Source organism: Salvia hispanica, chromosome 3 (assembly GCF_029641045.1).
Source record: "Salvia hispanica isolate PSC_SH4W2 chromosome 3, Shi_PSC_v1, whole genome shotgun sequence".
NCBI lineage: Eukaryota > Viridiplantae > Streptophyta > Magnoliopsida > Lamiales > Lamiaceae > Salvia > Salvia hispanica.
Window position 1 is genome coordinate 13,045,470 of NC_142694.1, and position 14,406 is coordinate 13,059,875.

At 38.5% G+C, this 14,406-nt stretch overlaps 2 pseudogenes across 1 annotated transcript; both read left to right on the plus strand.

The window, feature by feature from the left end:
• The first annotated feature begins 29 nt into the window (after nucleotides 1–29).
• LOC125210922 (uncharacterized) lies at nucleotides 30–7,282 on the plus strand (annotated as a pseudogene). The gene is made up of 4 exons (XR_016137290.1): nucleotides 30–419; nucleotides 828–1,074; nucleotides 1,250–4,157; nucleotides 4,629–7,282. The product of XR_016137290.1 is annotated as an uncharacterized LOC125210922 (transcript).
• A 6,128-nt stretch (nucleotides 7,283–13,410) lies between these two features.
• Nucleotides 13,411–14,406, plus strand: LOC125215531 (zinc finger protein ZAT5 pseudogene; annotated as a pseudogene).

Below are 14,406 nucleotides of genomic sequence, written 5' to 3' on the forward strand. Positions count from 1 at the left end.
AATAGAAGTATTGAATTTTGGCCCATCTTCCAAAAGTTAAGCCAACACGAAGCTCTGGTTTGATTTCTGCGCCGCCTTCAGTCGTCTTCTTCCTTAATCTCGAATCTCAGCCTTACCACCTGCATTCCGACGAGCTCAGCACCAACCACCACCAAACCGAACAGAAACTCCCAAATCCCTAAATTATGAAAACCCCGTCACCGGACACCAGATATTGGTGTTTCATACTGCAACATTGTCTTCCTATCTGATTTGACGTCGATTCTCCGATTTTGGAAGGAGGAAGCTCAGGAATTGAGCATATATTTCGGTTACTGCGAGCGGCAGATGCAATGGATCACCCAACATTGGAGCTGATAAAATCTATCCCTCTTTACAATCCATCTCCAATTTTCTTCATTAGTGTTCCAGCCTTCCAGGTATGCCAATGCTATATATTGCTATAACTTTTGCCCTCTAGATATTAAATGCAGATGGTGGAATTGAGCATAAATTTGAAATTGTGTGGTGGAATATTGGAAATCAAGTGTTGAATTTTGAAAAAAAAAAAACTTAGTCGACATTGTAGATGCACAAAGTCACATACTTAAACCCTTATACGAATTTAGAATACATAGAGGTGTTTCAACACTTTCTTAAACCCTTATACGCAAAAAAACTAAACAACTATGTGAGACTTCTTCATTTATTATAGGTTCTTCTTTTCGATGATTTATGAGTATTTTTTTCTCCTCTCAAATCTTAACTAGCTTTTTCATTCACTGTTCAATCTTCACTCTCTCTCAATACCATTAAACTCATTAAAGCTTCAGTTTTCCCTCCTCCAGCGTCTTCTCGACTCTCTCTGAAATTCACGCCGCCCACTCCTCCAGGCTCCGGCACTGACTCTTGCTCCAGCCCCCTGTATCAGAGCCTTCGCATGAAAGACTTTGTTATTGAACCGCCTGAACAAATCCTCACAAAAGAATAAGGCTGCGCTTATTGAAACATCTGATTTCCCAATACCCATCTGAAGGATTCTTCCATTGGCTTATGCCAAGCATTCAAGAATGAGGGCAATTTTCATTAATCCAGGTATGTTGCGATTTTACATTTGAAGTATCACTAGTTCCGGATTGAATGTTTGTGAGATGGTTTTGAAGTTGACTTTGTTACAGGAATTCTCCCTTTCCTGCTAATGCAGTATCAACATATTTGTTCTTTTCATGTTTATGTTCATTAATGGTTCTGCTCCCTTCTGTTGCTGCAGTGCTGAAACTGCGGCTTGAGCAGGAACCGTTCTACTTGTATAACACTTTTAAAAGGTTATCATCTTTGAATGATGGGACTAGTGGTGTGGATGTTAATGAAGGATCCAACAATGAGGGGAAGTGGAGAACTCCTCATAGTAATGGAGGAGATGCTCATATGAGGACACATGAACTTCTTAGGAGAGGGATTGAGAATGTGTGTCATATATTGGAAAGTGGTCCGTGGGGACCTTCATTGGAAAAAGCTCTCTCTTTGTGTGATGATAAACCTGAGCCAGACCTGGTTATTGGAGTGTTGAGGAAGCTGAAGGATATCAATCTAGCAATTCACTACTTTAGATGGGTGGAGAAGGCGACAAACCAAGTGAATCTGCCAGAAACATACCATTCGCTTCTGATACTGATGGCAAGGTGTAGGAAATTTGATAGAATTGGACATGTTTTGGAGGAAATGAGTCTTGCTGGATTTGGACTTTCTTTCGAGACTAGCATGGAGTTAGTTTCTAGTTGTGTGAGGGCGCAAAGGTTGAGGGAGGCGTACGATCTTATGCAAACAATGAGAAACTTTAAATTCCGTCCAGCATTTTCAGCTTACACCACTCTTATAGGGGCACTGGCTGTGGTGCGTAAGCCTGACACCCTAATCTCATGCTTTCCCTCTTTCATCAGATGCAGGAGTCAGGCTATGAAGTAAGTGTGCATCTGTTTACGACTTTAATTCGTATATTCGCCCGTGATGGCCAGGTTGATGCTGCTCTCTCCTTGTTAGATGAGATGAAGAGCAACTCATTTCAAGCAGACATTGTTCTCTATAATGTGTGTATCGACTGCTTTGGTAAGGCTGGCAAAGTTGATATGGCTTGGAAATTCTTTCATGAGATAAAATCCCATGGTCTCATTCCTGATGATGTGTCATTTACCAGCATGATTGGAGTTCTTTGTAAAGCTAATAGGATGAATGAAGCTGTTGAGCTGTTCGAACAGATGGAGCTGAAGAGGTCTGTTCCATGTGCATATGCTTATAACACCATGATCATGGGCTATGGGTCTGCTGGAAGGTTTGATGAAGTGTATAAGTTGCTTGAGAGGCAAAGAATGAAGGGGTCTATTCCAAGCGTGATTGCATACAATAGCCTTCTTACATGCCTTGGTAGGAGAGGAAAAGTAGATGAGGCCTTAAAAGTTTATAGTGATATGAGAACAGATGCCATGCCCAACCTCTCTACATATAATATTCTTGTGATATGCTTTGTCGGGCAGGAAAACTCGATGCAGCTTTAGCGATACAACATGGCATGAAGGCATCTGGCATGGCTCCTGATATAATGACCGTCAACATAATGATGACAGATTGTGCAAGGCTAATAAACTGGATGAGGCTTGTTCTGTCTTTCACAGCATGGATCGTAAAGTTTGTAGCCCAAACAAATACACATTTTGTTCCCTGATAGATGGCTTGGGCACGCATGGCAGAGTAGATGATGCATACAAATTATATGAAGAGATGTTGGATTCTAACGAGGTGCCAGATGCGATTATATATACTTCCCTAATCAAGAACTTTTTCAAGAATGGCAGAAAGGAGGATGGTCATAAGATTTACAAGGAAATGGTCCGGAAAGGCACCTCACCAGACCTCACACTCCTTAACACTTATATGGATAGTGTTTTCAAAGATGGTGAAACAGAAAAGGGCAGAGCCTTGTTTGAAGATATCAAAGTGCAGTTTACCCCTTATGCACACGAAGCTACTCAATTCTAATAAATGGTCTCATAAAGGCTGGTTTTGCACGTGAGACTTACGAGATCTTCTATGCAATGAAGGAACAGGGTTGTGCTCTTGACACCCTTGCTTATAATACTGTTATTGATGGATTCTGTAAATCAGGTAAAGTTAATAAAGCTTACCAGCTATTGGAGGAAATGAAGGCCAAAGGTCATCAACCAACTGTAGTGACATATGGCTCTGTTATTGATGGGCTTGCTAAGATTGACCGGCTTGACGAATCTTATATGCTTTTTGAAGAAGCAAAATCAATTGGAGTGGAACTGAATGTAGTTGTGTATAGTAGTCTTGTAGATGGGTTCGGAAAGGTGGGCAGAATAGATGAAGCATATCTCATCATAGAGGAAATGATGCAGAATAATTTGACACCTAACATCCAAACATGGAATTGCTTGCTTGATGCACTTGTTAAGACAGAAGAGATTGATGAAGCCCTTGTCTGCTGGAACTCTATTAAAAGCTTGAAATGCATACCTAACATCGTAACATACAGCATTCTTATAAATGGTCTCTGTAAGGTTCGGAAGTTCAATAAAGCCTTTGTGTTTTGGCAGGAGATGCAGAAACAAGGGTTGAAACCTAATGCAATCACCTATGTCACCATGATATCTGGGCTTTCCAAGACTGGGAATATATTAGAGGCCGTTAAACTGTATGAAAGATTCAAAGAAAACGGAGGTATACCTGATTCGGCCTGCTATAATGCAGTGATAGAAGGCTTGGGCTTAGCGAATAAGGCAACAGAGGCATATCAACTATTTGAGGAAACAAGGTTAAAGGGTTGTAAAATACACACCAAAACCTGTGTGGTTCTTTTGGATGCACTTCATAAAGCTGAATGTCTCGAGCAAGCTGCTATAGTGGGCGCTGTATTAAGGGAAACAGCTAAATCACAACATGCTTCTAGATCGTTGTGATGTTGGATTTGCTGGTGCCAGAAGTTGTATATCTTTTGGTGTGTAGTTGGCTCTTCTATTTACAAGCACAGAAAGATTGAAAGGAAACTTCCACATGTTAAATTAGTGGATATTGAGGAAGCAATAAACTCAATATCAACTAATTTTATGAGCACTACACGTATTGGTCGATTAAGGGATTGCATTGCAGATTTGGCCCTAGAGGTATGATTATTTTCTTGTTAATATTAGTGTAAGATGGGCTGAATCATGAAATGCCATTTTTTTTTCTGCGCTGCGTGTTTTACTGTGGATGCATTCACTTTTCTTTTCAAAGTTGCTCTACTTATTGGGATTTAAAGGAACTGTTAGTCTGTTCATAGTTAGAAAAATTTATGTCCTGGTCTTTGCTTCATTAGTATCTTGGTTATATACATTTAAGCTGCTTGCCTGTTCTGTTGCTCATACCTGTATGCTTCTTGGCAAAGATGAGTACTTGTTACTAGACTGATAAAAGTATTGTTCCACCAGAAACTCTTCATAGAGTTCATAGGAGAACTAAGACATGCTGTTGATGAAATCCGGACTGAACTAAATCAAGTTGTTGAAATAAATTAGTTTGCTAAAGCTTTATTCTTTCTAGTATTAATGCTTAGTGCTGTTTTATCTATTGAACTATTTGCTCTCTCTGCGCAGGCGATGGGAAGAAATCAGACAGCTTTGGCCAGTAATGACTGCTCGCTATCAGAAAGTGCTAAGACTCCTCACTATCAGAAAGTGCTAAGACTCCTCACGATTCCTTCATAATCAGAGAGAAATATGCTAAAAATTGGAGCAGGTTCTCTTCTGTTCTAGTCGGTCTTTGTTAAATACCTGTTTCTATTGCTTCCTATCAAACTTAGGACTAGACATAAGCTGTCTTTTGTTACCATCAATTTCAGTTTAGTGCATTGACTCGTGCATCAGTGATATACTTTTTCATATGTAGATTCATAAGATCAAATTGGCAGTTTATTATGACTTGCTTGTAGTAACACAGACCACAAGTACAGCTGGTGGTTTGTTAACCTGACACGAAAATAAAGATTTTTTTAGCCTTATTGTGTTTGTGACATCACAATAAAAACACGAAATTTTTTTATTTCTTGTCTTATTTGTAAATTGTGTCAACCAGTTAGAAAAAGATTAAGAGGTGATTCCGTTTCGTTTAGTGAAGTTGATGTCGGCACCATTATATCTTGTTGGTTCTTCAGCATATTAATGAGAGATGACATATAGTTTCATAAGATCAACTTAGTCAATGTACCTTGTTTCACTTCTTCAGCATACCACATAACTCTTTAGAGCACTCCCAATGGTTTGGGGATAAACTCCCTTATTTCTCCCTAACTCCTGCCACATCAGCGCCACATCAGCACCAAAATTTATCCCCAGTTTTTAGCCAACTTTTAGCCAACCTCTGCAATGGTTTCTCCCTTATTTCTCCCTAACTCAACATTTCATTTTTACATCATCACTAATTTAATTGTTTTATTTTTATATATAATAAAGCTAGCTTATTTAATTTATAAGATAAAACAAATAATAGTAATAAAGTTCATTGTATTAAACACGGGTACACATTACAACGAAGAAAATTAAAAAAAAAAAAAAAGTACACGAATGGAAAAAAAAAATCAAAAAAAAAATTCAAAGAAAAAAAAATTCAAGGGCGGTGGGTGCGGTTTCTATTTGCCCACAATTCTTCGATGATATCGTGTTGTAGTGCTTGATGGGCCTCCTTCTGGTGTATGTCCATGAACGCCTGGAACCGTTCATGTTCGTTGTGCGGTACACCCTGGCGGGCGGACTCGGTTGAGACACCGTGACTCGATGATGCAACACTTGGGTCGTTGGTGACGTCGAGGACGCCTTCGTGTTCATCATCGATGATCATGTTATGCATGATGATGCACGCATACATGATATCGGCAATATCCCCCTGGTAGAAAAAGCGCGTCGGGCCCTTTACCAGTGCAAATCGCGATTGGAGCACCCCAAATGCCCTCTCCACATCCTTGCGCGCAGACTCTTGCGCTCGGGCAAAATACCTTCTTCTATCTCCGAGTGGGCATCTGATCGTCTTCAGAAACACGGGCCATTGCGGATAGATGCCGTCAGCCAGGTAGTACCCCATGTTATGCACATTGCCATTGGCCGTGAATTCGATGGAGGGGCCTAACCCGTTGATCCGCTCGTTGAAAAAGGGCGAGGAATTGAGAACATTTAGGTCGTTGTTCGACCCGGCTATACCAAAATAAGCATGCCAAATCCAAAGCCGTTGGTCGGCAACGGCTTCAAGAATGATGGTGGGATGCGTACCTTTGTAGCCGGTGGTGAACTGGCCTCGCCACGCGGTTGGGCAGTTCTTCCACTGTCAGTGCATACAGTCGATGCTGCCGAGCATCCCCGGAAAGCCGTGGGTCCTCCAGTGCCAATCCAGTAGGAACTGGCAGTCAGCTGCGTCCGGCGAGCGAAGGTAGTGCTCCCCAAATATCTCTCGCACGCCCTGACAGAAATTCTTCAGGCACTCGTTGCCAGTCGTCTCGCCGCATTGCAGATACTCATCGAACATGTCGGCGGACCCTCCGTATGCCAACTGCCGGATGGCAACAGTGCATTTCTGTAGGGGCGATAGTCCGGGCTTCCCTGCTGCGTCTCGCTGGAGCCGGAACTCGGGGTAACGCGCGGACAACGCATTAACAATGCGCAGGAAGAGGGAGCGGCGCATTCTGAACCGACGACGAAATACATCTGCCGGATAACGTGGTTCCTCCGCGAAATAATCGGCGAACAGCCGATCGTGCGCACCAGTGTGGTTGCGAGGGATGTATCGGCGCCGCCGGCGGATTGGCCGTTGGGGGGGTGGCTGCTGCATTCGAGCGATCTCGCTTTGTATGCAGCGGGAGATATAGTTGTTGATTGGGTTGTTGGCGAAACCCGCTACATCCCATCCGGTGGGAGCGGGAGGTACCTCTTTTTCGGAAGAAGAATGTGATATTTCCTCGTCGGACTGAGCACGAGACGATGAATCAGAACTCATTTAATAAAGATGGAGAGAAAAAAGATTGAAAATTTGTGTGAATGAAGTTTGTGGGTGATGAATGGAGGAAGAGGATGAAATATTTATAGGGGTGGAAATTAGAATATGACCGTTGAGGAAAAAAAAAAAAAAAAAAAAAAGATCATCGCCGAACAGCTCCCCACAGTGGCCGGCGATGATCCGGCGATAGCCCGGCGTTAAAACGCCGCTTGGCGTAAAATCGGTAGGATTTTCGCCGAAAAATCGCCGAAATCCTCCCAATGGCCGGCGATAAGTCGGCGATATCTGGCGAAAAATCGCCGGATTTTCGCCGTCGCCATTGGGAGTGCTCTTAGTCTATTACGGTAGAGTGCCAGCTTTGACTCCTTGAAGCACAGACATAACATAATACAAATTCCATATTACTTTACAATATTAGTAGGAGTAGTACACAGTAACCAGAGGAAAATTTGTGAGGTAATTTGCAAAATAGTTGAACTTCTCTTATAAAGAGAGTTCAGCTGCACATTATGTAAAATAGTTGAACTTTCCTCTCAAAGCAAGCTCAGCTGCATATAAAGTAGGAATTTTTTTTTTCTATTTACTCCTGTTCCACTTATATAGGCAAAATAATTGTTCACCATTGAAAAGGAGAATATAACAACTATTCACTATATAATGTGCACTTTCCTAATTTAACTCTACTAAATGAGCATATAATTTTCCTATAGGATCAATAGACATCTCTTGAAGTACAGTAAATTAGGGAAGGATTTCCTTTGATATAGTATCAAGTATGAGACCCTGTGGACATTTTCAGTCAGTCTTATGATATGGAATCTACTTTATGCATTCTAGTTGGAAAAACAGAAAAAGAATCTTCTTACTGAAATGTTGCTTGAGGAGCAATGCGATCGAGAGGTCTCTGAAACTTATGAAGAACTTTCTAATTCAATAGCTTCAGGTGTGAAAGAGAGGCCGCCACAAGCCAGAAAGGTGTTTGTTAAATATGGTTACTAAATTGTTCACGTCTAAACAGTTAGGGGGTGTTCGGTTGCCAAGATTAAATCCCATGATTAAATATGTATTATGTTTGGTTCATGAGATTGAACACTACAACTCAATCCTAGATGGATAGTCTCATGATAATTAGTCATAGCCTTCCCCCTCCAACTAAAATAATCCCACAACTTAATCCTAGATGGATAGTCTCGTGATTATTAGTCATGACAACCAAACGCCACCTTAGTTTTAACAAACTTATATACGTCGAGCTAAAAGCAATGCAATGCTTTTAATATGCATAATTCAGTGTCAAGTTCACACTGCTCTCTTCCTCTTCATGTAGGTTGAAACATTCTTTTCCATTTTCTCCAGGAGCTCGGGTTATAATTCAGTCGAAAGTATGTTCTGACAGTGAAGGTAGCTCAAATGGACATGTATGAGAATGAGACTTAAGAGATGGAAGACTTATCACACTATTTTCTGAATGAATTGTTTACATCGATGGAGCCATGGTTGAAGCCTTTTGAGGTGACTCTTCATCTCATGCATAAGAAATTTTGTTTTCGTGGAAATATTTTCGATTGAATTATGCTGAATATTCGACTTTAGTGTCGTTTTTGCTGGTAAGAGTTAAGGTAGGCCTTAGGTGTACCAGACATGCCACTGAACATGATATATTGATATTTACACTAGGATGAGTTCATTAGTATTCAAGCACTGTACTATTTTTGCCCTATTTAAAATTTTCAGGCGTAAATTTGTAGATTAACAAATTACAATGTAGTTATTGCCTAAAATAATTTGTTGTACACTGATAAGAAATCTCAGCTTCCGACTTGTGAAATGGTCCAACCCAGTCTCAGACCCAGCCCACTAATGAAATGAAGCAATTATGGGTTAGATTTATTATAGATTGAAACTTGAATCGAGTTTTGATTGGGTCTCTTCTAAACTTGGATCCAGTCCAACCCAGATAGTATCCATAATTATTAATTTTATATTTAAAAAATATTTCTATTCTTATTTTAATCATGTTAATTATCTATATTATTTATATTTTTCAAAATCCTCCTTACCATTAAATTTTCTGAAAAACAATTGCAATAAAATAAAATTGAATATGTATAATTATTTAATAAATAGTACTCCAATATAGTATTTAATTGTAATTCTAAAATTATGCAATAGATATAGAGACTATAATTGAAAATAAAAGATCTTACAAAATAATTTAATCCTACAAATATAATTATTTTTAATTCATAATACAGAGTAATATTTAATATAAAAAATTCAAAACCAAATAATTTTTTTAAAAAATAAATGAAAAACAATTATTTGCATAGCCCAATCCAACCACTTACCAAGTGTGCATAGGTTAGGAATTAGGATGGTAATGTGAGGTGAATTATATTGACAGCACTTGTAAAAGTATGGAGTAATTTGTATGAATAGTGGATAGGTTTATTTTTCTTGGAAGATGTGCTGCTGGCTAAGAGCTTTCCAAACCGAATGGCTGCTTTTCATTGCCCAACTAAAGCTGGAAACAACCGAAAACCTAAATCTAGTTGAGTTTTGTGGTGGAAAACATAGTTACTCTATTTGGAAGCATGATGTGGAGCCCTTGTTTTCTAGTTTCCAAATATAGTACGAGTCGAAAGAGATGAATTTCTAATTTCCATTTCTCCATAGTCCATACTAGTGCTGCCTAAGCTGTTAAAAATTGCCATGACGACAGTTAGGCATTATATACATGTGAAACTGTGCTATATATTCGTCTCATCCCCAAACAATAACCTTGGTGCACAACGCGTGCACGTGGTTCGCTTAATTCAACTATGAGGGCTCAACTTATTGGGGGCCATAATGTGCAATTTATTAACGTGAGTAATTTTTAGTTGATGCCAAGAATTAGCAAGAAATTGTAATAATGCAGTTGATCATTGTCACTGGATTAGTTGAAGTCCAACTTAGTTGAAGTTCAATTTCAAATTATCTTTTATAATGCATGTTGAGTTTGGTTGGTGATTTATTGTCAAATCTGAGGTTTCTTGCTAAGAGTCTTGGTAAAAGCAATTAAATGCCTGCATTCTTTAAGCAATAGCTTTCTCATCATGAGTAAGTATTAGGTAGGATTAATATTTACATTTTTTAGTCAATGTCAATCTCTTTAGGAGGAATATAATCATATGATGAGATGAATGAGTTAATTATATGTCAAATTTAGGAAAATACTAGTTGAGGAACATGGTGTAAGTAGAGGTAGTTTATAAGAATTGGTGAGTGATGAGAGGGGTGAGTATGGTGTGATTGTAAGTAGTAGAGTTGGCATAAAGTCAACATCAAAGAAAGTAGGGAGTTTAAATAGCCAACTTATCCACCTATTTTGGGCCTTCTTTTGTGTGCATTTGGTTACAACTTCCACTTCACAAGTGGGTTCTCTCTACACATCCATCACTAGATCCACTTGTATCCACTGTACACACAAAGTATGTGGTAAGCTAACTTATATTATTCTTATATATCTAGACTATCATCTAAACTAACGGATTAATAGCTGCTACTTTGGGGAGTTGGCTTAGTGGTCGGAATAGGGACCGGGACAAAGTATGTGGGTACGTAATTCATGTTCCCGCCCGCCCCAATCCCAATCTCCGAGGAGAAATTTGTCCCCATCCATAGTGCTATATCAAGTTGGATCTGTAAAATTGTTACTATTAATCCAAAAGAAGTATCTTCAGAGATGATTACACAGAAGTGAATGCAATTAATTAAAATTGTATCATGTCTTAGTGCAACTAAAAAAGCAAAAAGAGGTGATTTAACAGTGACACACAATTTTAATTAGGTTGGAGCACATGAGTGCCTTGCACATCACCTCATACACAACATTTAACTTTTGACTATAATATACCCGTATTTAAAATGACTATAATGTACTCATATTTACATTAAAAGGGTTTATATTTAGTAATGTAAATAATTAATATGATTGGCATAGGTGTTTAGTTCCTTACGTGCCTGACACTGCCAACTAAACTTCACTTGAATTTGTTACGCCAAGAATAAAATGGGGTCCCTTTCTACTCTTTCTCCGCCGCTATATTTGTTGCTTCCACTAACTATACTAACACTTTACATTAAAAATGTTGTATCTAATTTTTTTTTCTTAATACTCATCAATAATCCAATATAATTCGAAATATTACATATTTTCTTGATAAAATATTGAACTTCCCGTAGACAAAGAATTTTAGTTTCTTGGTTTATTTTATTTATTCGAATACATTATATCACCAAGTCTGCATCGACCCAACGTAGTAATTAATTTATACGCAATATTATTCTCTTCTTAAAAATCATTTGTTGAGTTGACTTCTAATTTTATTAGCTAACACTTGTAAAATGGTTGATCACAAAGTATAGCTAACACACTCAACAATAATTTGCGTATTAAAGTAAGACTTAGTATAATTGACCTATTTTATATACACCAGTCACATTATGAAATTAGCCTCTTCTCGAATTTTCAAAGAATGCAAATTTGTTACTTAATTATTAAGATATACATACGTGAAAGAAACACCAAAGTTGATTGGCCCTTATATAAATTATAATGATCAAATTATTAACATCTTTCTTTTCATCCATTTGGCCTATCTTTACTCTCCTCACTTCCTTCATTTTTGAAAAATGTATACATTGAGAATCAGTTTTTTTTTCTTTAAAAATTTATGAAGTTATGTGAGTTGACATCAACCACGCACGATCAATCCGTTTAAGTCAACAAAAGATACATCTACTTGCAAATGATTGAAATAATCCAGTGTTATTGAACTCCACCTTGGGAAACAGTTTGTCAAATTTTTAAAAATTCGAGAAAAATGACAACTTGCATCCAGTGCCATCTTTTATTTAATTTGTTGAAAATATTAGATGTATCGGATAAAATACAACAAATGTTTATTTATTTATTGGTAACTAACCAAGACAAGTACCTGGCAACAGGCAGTTTTAATTTGTTGTAGATTTCACAATAGTTCACTCATAATTGATGATTGTCCAACAAAAGGAAGCCTAAAACAGTCATTTCACTCGTAAGTAATCTTGGAAGCGTGGATTGCAAGGCCAGTTGATAAAATCAAAGATTCTTCAACACTGAGATTAATTAATTTATTTTATTATAGGGTTCTCCTTTGTTGTATATCATTACAAAAAAATAATTATTACATAAATATCATCTGAAAGTATATGATAAAGAAATTTGAAGCTGTGAATTAATAGTCACATGTCACAAACTGTCCATAGATAGTTACTCTTATGGCACACACACTCTTCACAATCCTTTCCACTGGCATTTAGTGTCCCTACACAAGTCCTTTTCTTGCAAATGCAACCCTTGGGTATATATATAGCCCAATTATAGATATATTTAATTTTTAACTTCAATTAGTACTTTCTTCTAAATGCTAAATAAAATTATGAAACTTACCCTAGATCTCATTTCTATCATGTAGTACTAAACATACACACACCATACATTTTCACGAATATAACGGCGAATATAATGGCATGTAAAATTCTAGTTCTGTCACTGACTCACTGTGTATATTAATTTTGTGGTATATTCGATATTTTCACTATTATAACAAGGAGTGGATAAAGAGTGAGTGGAGAGCAAGTATATTGAAAAAAAGGAATATAATGTTGTCGAAAAGGGTTGATGGGGTTTGCTTGAAAGCCAGTGGAATCTTGTTTGTATGCTCTCTTCTCTCACTCTAAAGTATACTTTTCTTTAAGTTTAAGAAGAGATGGAGTGAATGAGGTGGAGCATGCCTTTAACGTGCAATCCCCCTTGCTTTAATGCCTCTGCTTATTTCTCACTTTCGCTGGCAAATTGTGAGATTGTATTTTAACATTAAATAAACATAATCACACTTATAAGAAATATTTATTTTATTGTTTACTAGTAAATCATTTGCGTGTGTTAATGACTCCCTTATTTCCCATAACAGAAAACCATATTATTAAAATGAATAATTTATTTATTACTATGCCCTTCAAGAAAACAGCATTAATAAAATTTGAGGGATCATGTTACAATGTTCCACACCATGAACTTTCCCATCATATTTTATTTTAACGTACATTAAAGCCTCTGACTTAGACTAATCAATTAATTAGCTTTATTAAATGCCACTCGATTTTGATCTATATTACCATATTTTACACAGAACATAACTATAATAGTTGAAGATGCATACTAATATTTTCATTAGTATAAAAAAAAAAGACAAAATGAAATTGTGGTTGGTTAAGAAAGTAGGGAGAAAGATAAACAGAGGATTCACACAAACTTTTATAGTTGGAAACCGAAGCAAGAAAGATTGGTTGGCTTAAGCTAAAGGGTTGAGTATTCACGATATAAATATATATTGGTCTTAATTATAAGCCTCACTATTTCATTCTCACTTTCTCTCACACTTAAATTCCACTCTCAATAATAGTGTGTCTTGTGTTAATCTTTTCTTCAATTTCTTCTTCACTCCCAATTCAATTTATTTATTTGGGGATGATGAAATTGGAGGAATTTCACGATCAAAATATGATCGTGAAAGGGAAGCGGACGAAGCGGGCACGGGCGTCTTCCTCCGCCTCCTCCAACGCGGAGTTATACAACTCATCTCCGGCCACCTCAAGCGGGATATCGAGGAGCACGGAAGAGGACGAGGACATGGCCAACTGCTTGATCCTCCTCGCGCGTGGGAATTCCCCTCCGCAGCCCGACGAAATCAAGGCTAAATTCAGCAGCCGGAAATTCGCCGAGATGGCCACCACCGCCGTCGGAAAAGTAGGCATCTACGTCTACGAGTGCAAGACCTGCAACAGAACCTTCCCGTCGTTCCAAGCGCTGGGCGGCCACCGCGCCAGCCACAAGAAGCCCAAAACCGCCGGCGAGGCTGATCAGAAGCCGGAAAATCAAGAATTGGAAGGTGGAAAGGAGTTGAGGAAATTAACCACTGTTTCTCCACCACCATCAACGCAAAATGATCCCAACAAGTCCAAAATGCACGAGTGCTCCATTTGCGGCTCCGAATTCGGATCCGGGCAGGCCCTCGGCGGCCACATGCGGCGGCATAGGTCGGCCGCGCCGCCTAGTGCTAGCGGAAGGATTCCCGGTGACCAAACGACGTCGCACGAAGAGAAGGCGAGGAATATGTTGGCATTGGATCTCAACCTACCGGCGCCGCCGGAGGATGAGAAACTACAGCCGCTAGTGTTCTCCGCCGCCGCGCTGGTGGATTGCCACTACTAGATAGGAGGAAAATTGGGGTTGACATTTGATCATGTGAATAATTATTTTTCTTACCCACAATACTATTATAAATTTATGAGTCCCATTATTCA